General features: G+C 52.7%; 1 protein-coding gene across 7 annotated transcripts in view; it reads right to left on the bottom strand.

Moving 5' to 3' along the window:
- LOC149443916 (uncharacterized) overlaps positions 1–13,705 on the bottom strand; it is a 443,717-nt gene that overhangs the window by 417,551 nt on the left and 12,461 nt on the right. For all 7 annotated transcript variants that reach the window (XR_016306587.1, XR_016306588.1, XR_016306589.1 and 4 more), the window contains exon 2: positions 7,683–7,776. The gene's annotated coding sequence lies outside the window, so the exon portion shown is untranslated. The remainder of the gene's footprint in view (positions 1–7,682; positions 7,777–13,705) is intronic.

Genomic DNA, 13,705 nt, shown 5'->3' with positions numbered 1-13,705 from the left:
CTAAATCACCTGTCATCGCCCCTATGTCAAATCTCATCGCCCCTATGTCATCTCTCATCGCCCGTATGTCACCTCTCATCACCCCTATGTCACCTCTCATCGTCTCTATGTCATCCTTTATCGCCCGTATGTCACCCCTCATCGCCCGTATGTCACCCCTCATCGCCCCTATGTCAGCTCTCATCGCCCCTATATCAGCTCTCATCGCCCCTATGTCATCTTTCATCGCCCCTATGTCACCTCTCATCACCCCTATATCACCTCTCATGACCCCTATGTCACCTCTCATCGCCCCTATGTCACCTCTCATGACCCCTATGTCACCTCTCATCGCCCCTATGTCACCTCTCATCGCCCCTATGTCACCCTTCATCACCCCTGTCACCCTTCATCACCCCTATGCCACATTGCCCCCATGTCACCTCTCATCGCCCATATGACACCTCTCATGACCCCTATGTCACCTCTCATCGCCCCTATGTCACCTCTCATCGCCCCTATGTCACCTCTCATCACCCCTATCTCATCATTCATCGCCCGTATGTCACCTCTCTTGACCCCAATGTCACCTCTCATCGCCCCTAAATCACTTCTCATCGCCCCTATGTCACCTCTCATGACCCCTATGTCAACTCTCATCGCCCCTATGTCACCTCTCATCGCCCGTATGTCACCTCTCATCGCCCGTATGTCACCTCTCATCGCCCCTAAATCACTTCTCATCTCCCCTATGTCACCTGTCATCGCCCCTATGTCACCTCTCATGACCCCTATGTCACCTCTCATCGCCTCTATGTCATCCTTCATTGCCCGTATGTCACCCCTCATTGCCCGTATGTCACCCCTCATCGCCCCTATGTCACCTCTCATCGCCCCTATATCAGCTCTCATCGCCCCTATGTCACCTTTCATCGCCCCTATGTCACCTCTCATCTCCCTTATGTCACCTCTCATCACCCCTATGTCACCTCTCATCGCCCCTATGTCACCCTTCATCACCCCTATGTCACCCTTCATCACCCCTATGCCACATTGCCCCCAATTCACCTCTCATCACCCATGTGTCACCTCTCATCACCTCTATGTCACCCCACATCGCCCCTATGTCATCTCTCATCACCCCTACGTAACCTTTCATCGCCCCTATGTCACCTCTCATCAGCTCAATGTCACCTCTCATCGCCCCTATGTCACCTCTCATCGCCCCTATATCGGCTCTCATCGCCCCTATGTCACCTTTCATCGCCCCTATGTCACCTCTCATAGCCCCTATGTTACCTCTCATCGCCCTAATGTCACCTCTCATAGCCCCTATGTAACCTCTCATCGCCCCTAAGTCACCTCTCATCGCCCCTATGTCACCTCTCATCGCCCCTATGTCACCCCTCATAGCCCCTATGTCACCTGTCATCACCCCTATGTCACCTCTCATCGCCCCTATGTCACCTCTCATCGCCCCTATGTCACCCCTCATCGCCCCTATGTCACCTCTCATCGCCCCTATGTCACCTCTCATCGCCCCTATGTCACCTCTCATCACCTCTATGTCATCTCTCATCACCCCTACGTAACCTTTCATCGCCCCTATGTCACCTCTCATCACCTCAATGTCACCTCTCATCACCCCAATGCCAAATGTCATCACACCTATGTCTCCTCTCCTCGCCCTTATGTCACTTCTTATCGTCCCTGTCATCTCTCAGCACCCCTATGTCACCAATCATTGCCCCTAGGCACCGTATTGTGGTGAACGGGATGCTGGTATGGGGTATGGGGGAGATCAGGATGCTGGTATGGGGTATGGGGGAGATCAGGACGCTGGTATGGGGAATGGAGGTGATCAGGACGCTGGTATGGGGTATGGAGGTGATCAGGATGCTGGTATGGTGTATGGCGGTGATCAGGACGCTGGTATGGTGTATGGAGGTGATCAGGATGCTGGTATGGGGTATGGTGGTGATCAGGACGCTGGTATGGGGTATGGAGGTGATCAGGACGCTGGTATGGGGTATGGCGGTGATCAGGACGCAGGTATGGGGTATGGAGGTGATCAGGACGCAGGTATGGGGTATGGAGATGATCAGGAGGCTGGTATGGGGTATGGTGGTGATCAGGACGCTGGTATGGGGTATGGCGGTGATCAGGACGCTGGTATGGGGTATGGAGGTGATCAGGACGCTGGTATGGGGTATGGCGGTGATCAGGACGCAGGTATGGGGTATGGAGGTGATCAGGACGCAGGTATGGGGTATGGAGATGATCAGGAGGCTGGTATGGGGTATGGTGGTGATCAGGACGCTGGTATGGGGTATGGAGGTGATCAGGAGGCTGGTATGGGGTATGGTGGTGATCAGGACGCTGGTATGGGGTATGGCGGTGATCAGGATGCTGGTATGGGGTATGGGGGTGATCAGGACGCTGGTATGGGGTATGGAGGTGATCAGGACGCTGGTATGGGGTATGGAGGTGATCAGGACGCTGGTATGGGGTATGGAGGTGATCAGGACGCTGCTATGGGGTATGGTGGTGATCAGGATGCTGGTATGGTGTATGGCGGTGATCAGGACGCTGGTATGGGGTATGGCGGTGATCAGGACGCTGGTATGGTGTATGGAGGTGATCAGGATGCTGGTATGGGGTATGGAGGTGATCAGGACGCTGGTATGGGGTATGGAGGTGATCAGGACGCTGGTATGGGGTATGGCGGTGATCAGGACGCAGGTATGGGGTATGGAGGTGATCAGGACGCAGGTATGGGGTATGGAGGTGATCAGGAGGCTGGTATGGGGTATGGTGGTGATCAGGACGCTGGTATGGGGTATGGAGGTGATCAGGAGGCTGGTATGGGGTATGGTGGTGATCAGGACGCTGGTATGGGGTATGGAGGTGATCGGGACGCTGGTATGGGGTATGGCGGTGATCAGGACGCAGGTATGGGGTATGGAGGTGATCGGGATGCTGGTATGGGGTATGGCGGTGATCAGGACGCTGGTATGGGGTATGGCGGTGATCAGGACGCTGGTATGGGGTATGGAGGTGATCAGGACGCTGGTATGGGGTATGGAGGTGATCAGGACGCTGGTATGGGGTATGGAGGTGACCAGGACGCTGGTATGGGGTATGGCGGTGATCAGGACGCTGGTATGGTGTATGGAGGTGATCAGGACGCTGGTATGGGGTATGGAGGTGATCAGGATGCTGGTATGGGGTATGGAGGTGATAAGGACGCTGGTATGGGGTATGGAGGTGATCAGGACGCTGGTATGGGGTATGGAGGTGATCAGGACGCTGGTATGGGGTATGGCGGTGATCAGGACGCTGGTATGGGGTATGGCGGTGATTAGGACGCTGGTATGGTGTATGGAGGTGATCAGGATGCTGGTATGGGGTATGGAGGTGATCAGGACGCTGGTATGGGGTATGGAGGTGATCAGGACGCTGGTATGGGGTATGGCGGTGATCAGGACGCAGGTATGGGGTATGGAGGTGATCAGGAGGCTGGTATGGGGTATGGTGGTGATCAGGACGCTGGTATGGGGTATGGAGGTGATCAGGATGCTGGTATGGGGTATGGGGGTGATCAGGACGCTGGTATGGGGTATGGCGGTGATCATGATGCTGGTATGGGGTTTGGAGGTGATCAGGACGCTGGTATGGGGTATGGAGGTGATCAGGAGGCTGGTATGGGGTATGGTGGTGATCAGGACGCTGGTATGGGGTATGGAGGTGATCAGGATGCTGGTATGGGGTATGGGGGTGATCAGGACGCTGGTATGGGGTATGGCGGTGATCAGGATGCTGGTATGGGGTATGGAGGTGATCAGGACGCTGGTATGGGGTATGGGGGTGATCAGGACGCTGGTATGGGGTATGGCGGTGATCAGGACGCTGGTATGGGGTATGGGGGTGATCAGGACGCTGGTATGGGGTATGGGGGTGATCAGGACGCTGGTATGGGGTATGGCGGTGATCAGGACGCTGGTATGGGGTATGGAGGTGATCAGGACGCTGGTATGGGGTATGGAGGTGATCAGGATGCTGGTATGGGGTATGGAGGTGATAAGGACGCTGGTATGGGGTATGGAGGTGATCAGGACGCTGGTATGGGGTATGGAGGTGATCAGGACGCTGGTATGGGGTATGGCGGTGATCAGGACGCTGGTATGGGGTATGGAGGTGATCAGGACGCTGGTATGGGGTATGGCGGTGATCAGGATGCTGGTATGGGGTATGGTGGTGATCAGGACGCTGGTATGGGGTATGGCGGTGATCAGGACGCTGGTATGGGGTATGGCGGTGATCAGGACGCTGGTATGGTGTATGGAGGTGATCAGGATGCTGGTATGGGGTATGGAGGTGATCAGGACGCTGGTATGGGGTATGGAGGTGATCAGGACGCTGGTATGGGGTATGGAGGTGATCAGGACGCTGGTATGGGGTATGGCGGTGATCAGGACGCAGGTATGGGGTATGGAGGTGATCAGGAGGCTGGTATGGGGTATGGTGGTGATCAGGACGCTGGTATGGGGTATGGAGGTGATCAGGAGGCTGGTATGGGGTATGGAGGTGATCAGGACGCTGGTATGGGGTATGGGGGTGATCAGGACGCTGGTATGGGGTATGGCGGTGATCAGGACGCTGGTTTGGGGTATGGTGGTGATCAGGACGCTGGTATGGGGTATGGGGGTGATCAGGACGCTGGTATGGGGTATGGGGGTGATCAGGACGCTGGTATGGGGTATGGGGGTGATCAGGACGCTGGTATGGGGTATGGGGGTGATCAGGACGCTGGTATGGGGTATGGAGGAAATCCTCCAAGGTGACTCCCGGTTTGTCAGGAGGGATGAGTTAAAAACACAAATCTCAACTCACCTGAGCAACCAAAGCTGCAAACCAATCACGTGAAAACAAGGCGTGTGTACATGAAATGCTTCCGCTGTCTGTGATTGGCTGTCAGCTGTGATGGCTTCAAAGCAGGATAAACATGGCACTGTGCTATCACCCCCTATAGTAGACGGTTGGGGTACACAGGGAGTAATGTGGGGCGATCTCTGTATATACACAGCTCTGTACTGTCACCCCCTATAGTAGAAGGTTGGGGTACACGGGGAGTAATGTGGGGGGATCTCTGTATTGTGGTGAACGGGATGCTGGTATGGGGTATGGGGGAGATCAGGACGCTGGTATGGGGTATGGGGGAGATCAGGACGCTGGTATGGGGAATGGAGGTGATCAGGATGCTGGTATGGGGTATGGAGGTGATCAGGACGCTGGTATGGGGTATGGAGGTGATCAGGACGCTGGTATGGGGTATGGTGGTGATCAGGACGCTGGTATGGGGAATGGAGGTGATCAGGATGCTGGTATGGGGTATGGAGGTGATCAGGACGCGGGTATGGAGGTGATCAGGACGCTGGTATGGGGTATGGCGGTGATCAGGATGCTGGTATGGGGTATGGAGGTGATCAGGACGCTGGTATGGGGTATGGTGGTGATCAGGACGCTGGTATGGGGAATGGAGGTGATCAGGATGCTGGTATGGGGTATGGAGGTGATCAGGACGCGGGTATGGAGGTGATCAGGACGCTGGTATGGGGTATGGCGGTGATCAGGATGCTGGTATGGGGTATGGAGGTGATCAGGACGCTGGTATGGGGTATGGAGGTGATCAGGACGCTGGTATGGGGTATGGCGGTGATCAGGACGCTGGTATGGGGTATGGTGGTGATCAGGATGCTGGTATGGGGTATGGAGGTGATCAGGACGCTGGTATGGGGTATGGAGGTGATCAGGACGCTGGTATGGGGTATGGAGGTGATCAGGACGCTGGTATGGGGTATGGAGGTGATCAGGACGCTGGTATGGGGTATGGCGGTGATCAGGACGCAGGTATGGGGTATGGAGGTGATCAAGAGGCTGGTATGGGGTATGGAGGTGATCAGGAGGCTGGTATGGGGTATGGAGGTGATCAGGACGCTGGTATGGGGTATGGTGGTGATCAGGACGCTGGTATGGGGTATGGAGGTGATCAGGATGCTGGTATGGGGTATGGAGGTGATCAGGAGGCTGGTATGGGGTATGGGGGTGATCAGGATGCTGGTATGGGGTATGGTGGTGATCAGGACGCTGGTATGGGGTATGGGGGTGATCAGGACGCTGGTATGGGGTATGGGGGTGATCAGGACGCTGGTATGGGGTATGGGGGTGATCAGGACGCTGGTATGGGGTATGGGGGTGATCAGGACGCTGGTATGGGGTATGGAGGTGATCAGGACGCTGGTATGGGGTATGGGGGTGATCAGGACGCTGGTATGGGGTATGGGGGTGATCAGGATGCTGGTATGGGGTATGGGGGTGATCAGGACGCTGGTATGGGGTATGGAGGAAATCCTCCAAGGTGACTCCCGGGTTGTCAGGAGGGATGAGTTAAAAACACAAATCTCAACCCACCTGAGCAACCAAAGCTGCAAACCAATCACGTGAAAACAAGGCGTGTGTAAATGAAATGCTTCCGCTGTCTGTGATTGGCTGTCAGCTGTGATGGCTTCAAAGCAGGATATACATGGCGCTGTGCTATCACCCCCTATAGTAGACGGTTGGGGTACACAGGGAGTAATGTGGGGGGATCTCTGTATATACAGAGCTCTGTACTGTCACCCCCTATAGTAGACGGTTGGGGTACACAGGGAGTAATGTGGGGGGATCTCTGTATATACACAGCTCTGTACTGTCACCCCCTATAGTAGACGGTTGGGGTACACAGGGAGTAATGTGGGGGGATCTCTGTATATACACAGCTCTGTACTATCACCCCCCATAGTAGACGGTTGGGGTACACGGGGAGCAATGTGGGGGGATCTCTGTATATACACAGCTCTGTACTGTCACCCCCTATAGTAGACGGTTGGGGTACACAGGGAGTAATGTGGGGGGATCTCTGTATATACACAGCTCTGTACTGTCACCCCCTATAGTAGACGGTTGGGGTACACGGGGAGCAATGTGGGGGGATCTCTGTATATACACAGCTCTGTACTGTCACCCCCTATAGTAGAAGGTTGGGGTACACGGGGAGTAATGTGGGGGGATCTCTGAATATACACAGCTCTGTACTGTCACCCCCTATAGTAGACGGTTGGGGTACACAGGGAGTAATGTGGGGGAAATCTCTGTATATACACAGCTCTGTACTGTCACCCCCTATAGTAGACGGTTGGGGTACACGGGGTGTAATGTGGGGGGATCTCTGTATATACACAGCGCTGCCCCCCCCCCCAGTAGATGGTTTCATCCATTCATTAAATCCATTAGGCCGCAGTGGGGAAGAAGCAATCACAGTGGTGGGGGAGGGGGGTGGAAGAGTCCTCTGACCCCCAGAAATGATGGGATTGTTTTGCAGGATTTCCTGGTGTTCGGGGAATATACAGGACATCCAGCCATTGCACATAATGCAGTTTCAGCGCAGTGCACTCTATTCCTGCAGGGAACTTGCACTCGGCTTCACTGGACGTCTATAACAAGTCTAAGGACACTTTCCTGTATTTTTTATCCCCTCAATACCAACCGGGTTCCTGATTATCAAAATATGAGACGTCACCCCGGGGGGCACACCTTCATTTTGGGGGTGTTCCCACTACCCTCCCCCCCCCTCGCCCCGTTTTTATTTGAGATGTTCTTCTTACCAGGACGTCAGGGGAGGCGATTTCTTGTAAATCTCAGAACTTCCACTCGGTGTTCCGTTATTTCTTCCCCAGAGACGTTCAGAATACAGGAAATCTACGGAGAGAAATGATTGGTTTATCCATCGACTTCATATATTTCAGAGTAAAAAGGGAAATGTTTAATTCAGTCTTTGTGTTCTGTATATAGTAAGATATAAACACTATGATCCCCCCCCCCCCCATAGGAAAGCTGAGTGTCTGTATACAAGGAGTCGGGGGCAGGGCTGGATGGGGGAGTGATTGTCAGTCCAACGATCAGAGCCGTGTGCAGTGAGGATCGATCTGCTATTGGACGACTATTACCGGCTGCTACAGGATATATACTGTATGACCAGATATAGACCCCCCTCCCCCTCCCAATAACTGATCTGTATGGTGAATTCACCCCTCACACCCCCACAATAAACAGAATGATTTGCAGCAGCAGCCAAGGAATTCAAATTTAAAAAAAAAAATGTCAGTTATTTTCTCAGCAACAGCCAAGGAATTCAAATTTAAAAAAAAAAAAAAAAAAAAAAAAGCCGCCAACAGATTTGAAATTAGCCTCATTTGCATATTCCGGTTGTCATGGCAACAGAGCACAGGCTTGGTCATGTAACCTCCTGCTCAGTGTGACATCACAGGTCACATGCTCACTTTGAAAGTAGCCTCATTTGCATATTTCCGGTAGTCATGGCAACAGAGCACAGTGACATCACAGGTCACATGCTCAGTGTGACATCACACGGTGAGGGAGCCTCAGATTGTGACTGACCTTTGAAGAGAGAGGAAGCAATTGTAGTTTCTCTTCAGAATCGCTCGCCTTTCGATGTTCAACTTCAACCACCAAACCAGAGAGCATTTTCTGAGCAGAATTCCAGCGCAATCAGCACAGGAGAGAGACGAATTCCCAATGAAGGATCACCAGCAAACCGCTCAGCCCCATGTTACCGCCCCCAAAAGGGGTGTGGCTGGGGCTATTAGACGGATATTCAAGAAAGACAAGAAAATTTACCCTCTGAACACCAACCAAGAGGGTCCAACACAGGAGAGGGTGGGACCCTTGGTAGAGGACCGCCCACCAACCACACAGCTCCATGTTACCGCCCCTAAAAGGGGTGTGGCTGGGGCAATTAGACGACTATTCAAGAAAGACAAGAAAGTTGACCCTCTGAACACCAACCAAGAGGGTCCAACACAGGAGAGGGCGGGACCATCAGCAGAGGGCTGCCAACCAACCGCACAGCCCCATGTTACCGCCCCTAAAAGCGGTGTGCGTAGGGCAATTAGGCGCAGGGTTAGAGCAGCTGCACGCAGGATTTGGCCCTTTAGTCAAACGAAAACCAGAAGAGACGCTGATGGTAAGTATTCTAACAGAGAGATTTAATGAATGTCAGGTGGGAGGTGACGGGTATTAGGTGGGAGGTGACGGGTATTAGGTGGGAGGTGACGGGTATCAGGTGGGAGGTGACAGGTATTAGGTGGGAGGTGACGGGTATTAGGTGGGAGGTGACGGGTATCAGGTGGGAGGTGACAGTTATCAGGTGGGAAGTGACGGGTATTAGGTGGGAGGTGACGGGTATTAGGTGGGAGGTGACGGGTATTAGGTGGGAGGTGACAGTTATCAGTTGGGATGTAACGGGTATTAGGTGAAAGGTGATAGTTATCAGGTGGGAGGTGACGGGTATTAGGTGGGAGGTGACAGGTATTAGGTGGGAGGTGACAGGTATCAGGTGGGAGGTGACAGGTATCAGGTGGGAGGTGACAGGTATCAGGTGGGAGGTGATGGGTATCAGGTGTGCAGTGACAGTTATCAGTTGGGAGGTGACAGGTATCATTTGGGAGGTGACAGGTATCAGGTGGGAGGTGACAGTTATCAGGTAGGAGGTGACAGGTATCAGGTGGGAGGTGACAGTTATCAGGTGGGAGGTGACATGTATCAGGTGGGCGGTGACAGTTATCAGGTGGGCGGTGACAGGTATCAGGTGGGAGGTGACAGGTATAAGGAGTGAAGGAGATGCACAGACCTGACAGGCAGCCCAATGGCAAACAAAGGACTGCACATGGCAGGCTGACAGTGCTGCTGCCCCCATCTCCGCCATTCCCACCATTGTCACTGGGAGTAGTCATGTGGTCAGCCGTGTTCTGGGCTCTGTATGGGGGCTGCAGGAGCAGAAGAAGATTCCTCCTATTTTATCATAGAGCGTCCAGAACATATCCGCCCACAGGACTCACCCCCCATGCACCCCCCACCCCTGCTCCTGCACCCCTCACCCCCCACCCCTGCACCCCCCACCCCTGCACCCCCCACCCCTGCTCTTGCACCCCCCACCCCTGCACCCCCCACCCCTGCTCCTGCACCCCTCACCCCTGCTCCTGCACCCCCCCCCCACTCTGTATTACTCAATTATAACATTCTAGTGAGTGCACTTCGTATTTCAGCCTCTAGACCATTACCAGTCCAAGTAGCACCATTGTTGTACAACCGCCGAGATAAAACCAATATAGAATATTGCAATCATAAGTTAGGACAAGCAGAATGATGGGATTGCATTGTGGGGGGAGGGGGGAGTAAATCACCAGCATACTAAGCGGGAAGCACAGCCTGCCTATGTAATGGAGCAGATTGGTGGTCTTTATCACCAGGATCTCAGGGCAGAGAGGATTTCTGATGGCTGACACTTGTCCTGGCAGAGAACGCCGTGTACTGAGAATGGACTCCCGGGGCCCAGAACCCCCACATTGTCCATGGATAGAATTCCCATAAAGAGAACCGGGTGACACAAGACACGGATGACATTCACACATATGTAGAGGAAAAGTAAATGTTGACAGATTCTGTGTAATATCAATGCATGACGTGTAATTCATTTTTTTTTGCTCTCTCCAGGTAAAAACAAAGACCCAACCTCGGATTCATCCGGAGAATACTACATGATCATACGGGATGGATCATACCATAGAGCCATAAGGGAGGGTTCAGACTTCCCAGCAACGTGGAATAGCTCATCTTCATCCGGATCATTCCACAGTACAAAATCCAATTTGTCATCTTCATCCGGAGAATACTACATGATCATACGGGATGGATCATACCATAGAGCCATAAGGGAGGGTTCAGACTTCCCAGCAACGTGGAATAGTTCATCTTCATCCGGATCATTCCACAGTAATAAATCCAATTCGTCATTTTCATCCGGATCCTACCATAGTGCGAAATCCGATGTGCCATCTCCATCGGAATCCCTATATTTTGACATCCATTTGGATCATTCCAGACAGAGGTAAGTTTTTCCATTTTCCATTTCTTCTTCTCTTTCCTGTACTGCGCCCCAACACTGATCCACAGCCCCAAAATATTTACTCAAATGGTGACTTTTTGGGAGTCAGAACTTACACAAGGATAAGCTTCCCTCTTGACAGTCTTTGGGCTGATCAATTAGTTCTTCAGCCAATGAGTGAGGAATGGTGAAAGGAGGAGGGGAGCGCCACTTGTGTCCCACATCAGGCTCTCGGAGGGCTCCGGCTGTAGTCGGGGAAGCAGTATGGGAAGGAGCAGAACTCTAGAGCGCCACCTACAAAGCTGGAGGTTGCTTAGGTCAACTGTACAGAGTAGGGGATTTCTTTACAGAAACCATTTACTGAGAGGCTGCCACTGCTGACCTTCGTCTGGCTGTCTCTGGACTCAGAACTTGGAGTCGGATCCAGAAGGAGTCTACAGCTAGGAGGACAGAAGTCGTCAGACCTCCTGATCTACATGAGACTTCCAGGATGGTGACCAAACTACTGAAGTGACTGGATCACCCTAACAGCCAGACAAACCCAGTACTGTGATCAGGACAGTCCAGCCATGGCGGCCTACGTATTTACTCTGTTTGGTTTTCTGAACTTGTGTGCGTGTTTCTGTATATTAATCCACAACGTGAAATCTTCCATGTCTAATGTAACCTCTACCTCTTCTTTTCACACAGACTCATCTGGTATTTGTCATGGAATTCCTCAGCAGAACGGAGCTTGCGGGATTGATGAAAAAGGAAATTCTGGATCTGAAAGTTGTAAGGTAAGTCCAATGATGGGGTCCACAATGGAGTTGGGGGTGACTGACCACTGAGCATAGGCAATGACGTAGTCAGGCCATTCATACCCCTTCATCCATGCCCCTAAATTCCATACCCCTCCATCCATACCTATCCATCCACACTCCTCCATACATACCCTTCTATCCATACCCCTCCATTGATAACCCTCTATATATAACACTCCATCCATACCCTTCTATCTGTACCCCTCCATCCATACCCTTCTATCCATACCTCTCCATCCATACCCCTCCATCCATACCCCTCCATCCATACCCCTCCATCCATACCCTTCTATCCATACCCTTCTATCCATACCTCTCCATCCATACCCCTCCATCCATACCCCTCCATCCATACCCCTCCATCCATACCCTTCTATCCATACCCTTCTATCCATACCTCTCCATCCATACCCCTCCATCCATACCCCTCCATCCATACCCCTCCATCCATAACTCTCCATCCATACCTCTCCAGGGTTTTACCTTCTCTTCCTTCCTTCCCAGGCTCCCTTGGGTTGGGGAGCGAGTTTAAAGGGACAAGTAAGGAAGCTGAAATATGTCACTGTCAGAATCTAACAGTAAACGGCGTTCTAGTTATTCAATGTTTCTAATTCTAGTCTCTTCTTCATTGCAGCTCTTATGTAAGGACCAGGATAAGAGAATGCACCTTGTAAAGGGTCTAAGACGCCATTCATTTTTCAAGGACATCAACTGGGCAGAGTTGAAGGAAGGAAAATGACCCTCACCCCTGATAATGGGACCTGAGGAACCGGAAGATGGAAAAATAGAAATGACGGAATTCATGTCCAAGGAGGATTCGGAGACGGAAGAGCTGCATATCAGCGAATTCTCCTACATGAGCGAGTGTTTCCAGCAGCAGCAGCCAATGGCCCCATCTCCAGCACCGCCAGAGGGCCAACAGATCCTACGCAGGGATCGGTGGCGTTAGTATGACACCAGAAGGAAGACCCTTTCCATCTTCCTCTCCATTTCCTTCTGTACTTATTGTGTATGTTCAGGGGAATTCAGAACGGCTCTAACACCACTTTTCTGGCGGGAGTCCCCTTTAAGAGCTACCTGCGCCTAATTCAGGCAAGCATTTGCTCCGGTGTCACTAACATTACCGACACGTGCGGCAAATTCAGGAAGTTCTTACTACCGCCACTTCAAGTATGGCCGTGACATATTCTTCAAGGAGAAGTGTGGGATTGAAAATAACAGACATCCATCCCAACCTACATGGCTGCAGCTTCCGTCCGATGCTGCAGCTGTCCACCGCTGGCTCCAAGACCCGAGAACTGAGCGATCACATGACCACTGATCACTCGGTTCTCGGTCTTCAGTGAGCAGAAGAGGGGTGACAGTCAGTGACCGCTCGCTGCTCTGCCCCCCCAGAGCTCACTGGAGAGTCGGACTGTGGGGTGGGTGGGAGCGGCTGGCTCAGAATCACAGCAGCATGCTCAGCGAAGCGTGAACCAGTGAGCCGGTCAGGGATCTAGGTGGATCCCTACAATATTGTCAGGATCTTTGTTGAGCCAGGAGCGGCTCTGTGATGTTAGGCGACAGGGTTGGGGTTAGATTTAGGGAGGGGGTAAGAGGGGTGGGGGGATTAGGGTTAGGGTGGGGGGATTAGGGTTGCGGGATAAGGGTTAGGGGTGGGGGGTAAAGGGTTAGGGTTGGGGTTATGGTTAGGAGGTTAGGGTTAAGCTGTCATCTGACATCACAGAGTCAGTCCTGGCTCTGCAGGGATCCCGACCGTACTGTTGGGATCCACCCACATGCCTGACCGTCAGCTGGCTCGGCCTCTCAGTGTGTTGCTGTGATCTTGAGCCAGTCGTCCCCGCCCCCTCCACAGCCCGGAGCTCCGGTGAGTCCTGGAGGGATAGAGCAGAGAGCCGGAGACTGACAGTCACTTCTCTCT

This window comes from Staurois parvus, unplaced genomic scaffold (assembly GCF_062004578.1).
Source record: "Staurois parvus isolate SC_StPar_1 unplaced genomic scaffold, SC_StPar_1.0 ptg000826l, whole genome shotgun sequence".
Taxonomy (NCBI): Eukaryota; Metazoa; Chordata; class Amphibia; order Anura; family Ranidae; genus Staurois; species Staurois parvus.
This window is presented reverse-complemented; position numbering and strand designations above follow the sequence as displayed.